Source organism: Schistocerca americana, chromosome 1, assembly GCF_021461395.2.
Source record: "Schistocerca americana isolate TAMUIC-IGC-003095 chromosome 1, iqSchAmer2.1, whole genome shotgun sequence".
In the NCBI taxonomy this organism is placed as follows: domain Eukaryota; kingdom Metazoa; phylum Arthropoda; class Insecta; order Orthoptera; family Acrididae; genus Schistocerca; species Schistocerca americana.
The window spans coordinates 742,282,277-742,286,569 of NC_060119.1; the positions used below are offsets into that span (position 1 = coordinate 742,282,277).

Here is a 4,293-nt window from a genome sequence, read left to right on the forward strand (position 1 = left end):
CAACACATGTTCAGTGTGCTGTCCACAGTTTTTTGCCACAAGCTGAAATCGAGGAAAAGCATATTCCGCAACAGATCGGAGTGTCTCGGGCGTTACATTCAGAATGCGTTGCGCAATGCGTGTCTTCAGTTCAGCTACTACTTTCGTAACTGGAGCAATGAACACAGCATCTTTCGTATAACCTCACAGATAGAAGTCACACGGATTAAGAACGGGTGGTATGGACGGCCAGGCTGTAGGGAAATGACGGCCGGTAATTCTAGCATCTCCGGAATTCCTCCGCAGCAGGCGCTTCTCTGGCTGTGCACTGTTGGACGGAGCGCCATAGTGCACAAAAATGATACTACCCACGTCTCCACGCTGTTGAAGGACTGGAATGACGTTCGTGAGCAAGAGACTCTCGTAGCGTTTACCAGTGACGGTACAGGTAACCGGACCTGCAGGAGTCGTCTCCTCGAAAAAATACGGCCCTTCGATAAATGACGCTGTCAACCCGCACCACACAGTCACCTTTGCAGAGGAAGTGGTACCGATTGATGGACTTTTGGACTTTCCGTTTTCCCATATTCTGCAGTGCTATCCTTGGAAATGGATTTCGTCCGTTCACAGAATTTTGCAGGAATATTCATTGTTCACTTTCATGAGAGCTAGAAATTCCAGAGCAAACATTTGTCTTGCTGCCATGTAAGCAGTAAGTACCTCCTGGACATGTGTGATTTTGTGTGAATAGCGATTCAGAATGTTTTGTAGTATTTTATGCACGTTGCTCGCAGCTATACCAACGGCCTTGCCGCAGCGGTAACACCGGTTCCCGTCAGATCACCGAAGTTAAGCGCTGCCGGGCTGGGCTAGCACTGGGATGGGTGACCATCCGTTCTGCCGAGCCCTGTTGGCAAGCGGGCTGCACTCATCCCTTGTGAGGCAAATTGAGAAGCTACTTGAGAAGTAGCGGCTCCGGTCTCGGAAATTGACATACGACCGGGAAAGCGGTGTGCTGACCACATGCCCCTCCATATCCGCATCCAGTCACATCCGTGGGCTGACGATGACACGGCGGCCGGTCGGTACCTTTGGGCCTTCATGGACTGTTCGGGAGGAGTTTATTTTTTAGTTTAGCTCGTAGGAATGTCTAAGGTTCGGCCAATTCCTCGTGCGCTGCATGTTTGCACGCAACCGCTCGACTACTCCTGCGATGTTGCGGCCACATCTTCGACAGAGGTCGCGTCAACTGCCACACTGGACTTCGAAAGAACCCCTCTTTCAAAATTGTGTAATCATTTTCTTCAACCGTGCGGTTAAAGGCGCTTCAGTCTGGAACCGCGTGACCGCTACGGTCGCAGGTTCGAATCCTGCCTCGGGCATGGATGTGTGTGATGTCCTTAGGTTAGGTAGGTTTAAGTAGTTCTAGGTTCTAGGGGACTGATGACCACAGATGTTAAGTCCCATAGTGCTCAGAGCCATTTGAACCATTTTAGAGCCATTTTCTTCAAATCCTTAGCAGGCATCGAAACAATGCCTTTTTTCATGTCACTGAGTGTCCGGAACTTCTTCAGGGCTACCGGCGCACAGTCACCGTTCTTGTAAAAGCAGCATGCGATACGTCATGGAGACGTAATATTGGGCTTCTCGGACGCAAACTGAGGAACAGCCGTGTGCCGCGCGTCTGTTGGTTGTGCATATTCTGACGCTCACTGCGCCATCTATTGGCCAAACTTTCGTAAACATTTCTCTTGTTCGATGATGTTTCCCCTTGCATCAATAATATTCTGTTCAAATTTGACATCATTCCGAGGACTGGTTCTCTTTCTACAGCCTTTTAAAACTGGAACTTTAACTAGGGACATCCTGTACGTCTATCTGAATCTTAGTTTACATCGAGGTCTTCTTGGTCATCATAGTGCTAAGCAAACTGAAATCTCCTTTTTCATTTCCATTCACAGAATTTCCTACACAGTGGAGGAGACTGATAAATCAATATTTGGATCAGCACCCACATATGACAAGTACATGTGCGCAGCTAATCAGTGTACGAAGTAAGTAATGGTGTGGCCTTAATTCTCTTCACAGACAACACAAAAGCGACAGTGTAGACAAGAATGATATTTAACTGAGGGAGGCAGTCTAATGAAGAGTATCACGATGTCGTTTTGGCAACGTGTTCCCTATCGACGGTAGTCCTACTAGTTAACGAACAGAAAAATTTATCATTTCTCACGAGACGTGATGATTAAACACGTGAGACAAATATGAATTTACGATAAGTAGTCGGAAAGCAACGGTACACTGCCTCCATCATTGTCCGTATTTGATTTGCCTCTGCCATCAACTTTTGCTTGACCACAAAGCAAAGAATAGCTGGAGTAATCAGGTTTTACCATGTTAATTTTTTCACTAAAATCTTACCTGGTTAGCGCGTCTGCCTAGTCAGCAGGAGACCTAGATTCAAATCCCGTCCACAGTACAAAATTTCATTCGTTATTCAGTCTGCATAGAAGAACAAGAGTTCCTTCGTTCGCTACTATGCAAGCTTCACTGAAGCGCTAGAGAAACGGGTATAGGCATGTGTAATCAAATACAGAGAAATGAAAACAGGCAGAAGACGGGGCTGCGGTCGGCAACGTCTATATAAGACACCAAGTGTCTGACGCAGTTGGTAGATCGGTTGCCACTGCCACAATGGCAGATTATCAAGATTTAAGTGAATTTGAAAGTGGTGATACAGTCGGCGCACGAGCGATGGGATATAGCATCGATGAAGTGGGGATTTTCCCGTACGACCATTTCACGAATGTACCGTGAATATCAGGAATCCGGTGAAACATCAGATCGGTGACGTCGCAGCGGCTGAAAAAAGATCCTGCAAGAACGGGATCAACGACGACTGAAGAGAATCATTCAATGTGACATAAGTGCAAACCTTCCGTAAATACCGAGAGAGGTGGCGCAGTGGCTAGCGCACTGGGCTCGCATTTGGTAGGACGACAGTTCAATCCCGTATCTGGCCATCCTGATTTAGGTTTTCTGTGCTTTGCCTCAATCGCTCCAGGCAAATGCCGGGAAGGTTCCTTTGAAAGGGCACGGCCGACTCTTCCTTCCCCATCCTTCAGTAATCCGATGAGACCGATGATCTCGCTGTTTGGTCTACTCCCCAAAAACAACCCACCCCTTCCGCAAATTGCTGCAGATTTGAATGCTGGGGTGCCGACATCTGTCAGCGTGCGAATCATTCAGCGAAACACCATCGATATTGGCTTTAGGAGCCGAAGGCCCACTCGTGTACTCTTGATGACTGCACGACACAAAGCTTTACGCCTCGCCTGGGCCTGTCAACACCGACATTGAACTGTTTGACTGGAAACATGCTGCTGCTCCAACGAGTCTCGTTTCAAATTGTATCGAGTGGACGGACTTGTACGGGCTTGGACCCTGCATGTCAGCAGAGTACTGTTCAAGCTGGTGGAGGCTCTCTAATGTTGTGGGGCGCGTGCAGTTGGAATGATATGGGTCCACTGAAACGTCTAGATACGACTCTGGTAGGTGACACGTACGCAAGCATCGCGTCTGATCATCTGCATCCACTCATGTCCATTTTGAATTCCGAAGGACTTGGGCAATTCCAGCAGGACAATACGACACCCCACACGTCCAGAATTGCTACAGAGTGGTGGCTGCAGGGACGCCCTTCTGGCTTTAAACACTTTCGTTGGCCACCAAACTCCACAGACATGATCATTATTGAGCATATCTGGGATGCCTTACAAGGTGCTGTTCAGAAGACATCTCGACCCCCTCGTAGTCTCACGGATTTATGGACAGTCCTGCAGGATTCATGGTGTCAGTTCCCTCCACCACTACTTCAGACATTAGTCGAGTCCACGCTACTTCGTGTTGCAGTATTTCTGCGTGCTCGCGTGGGCTCCACACGATATTAGGCATGTGTACCAATTTCTTTGGCTCTTCGGTGTATGTCTGTTGTTTTGTTCTCTGCACAAGAAACATTGATCCTTCAAGATACGTACTAAAAACAAAGCCAGCTTCTAAGAACTCGTGAGCCTCTTCCGGGATACACCTTGAAAGCAGACGGAACAGAACACTTAGAAAGCAGTAGAACGGACTGACTAACTGGCTGTGAGGCCATGTCTAGTGTCTGGCGTGGACAGCTCAGTCAGGAAGAGCATTAGACGCTTTCGAGTCTCCGTTCGGCACAAAGATTTTATTTCAAAAAATTTCAAAGTACATGAACTTTCCTACGGTTACACTTTTTTTTGCTTATTATTACTAATGTGTTCTTAC

At 47.6% G+C, this 4,293-nt stretch overlaps 1 pseudogene; it reads left to right on the forward strand.

Moving 5' to 3' along the window:
* The first annotated feature begins 777 nt into the window (after window positions 1-777).
* On the forward strand, window positions 778-895 carry LOC124561523 (annotated as a pseudogene).
* The last annotated feature ends 3,398 nt before the right edge of the window (window positions 896-4,293 follow it).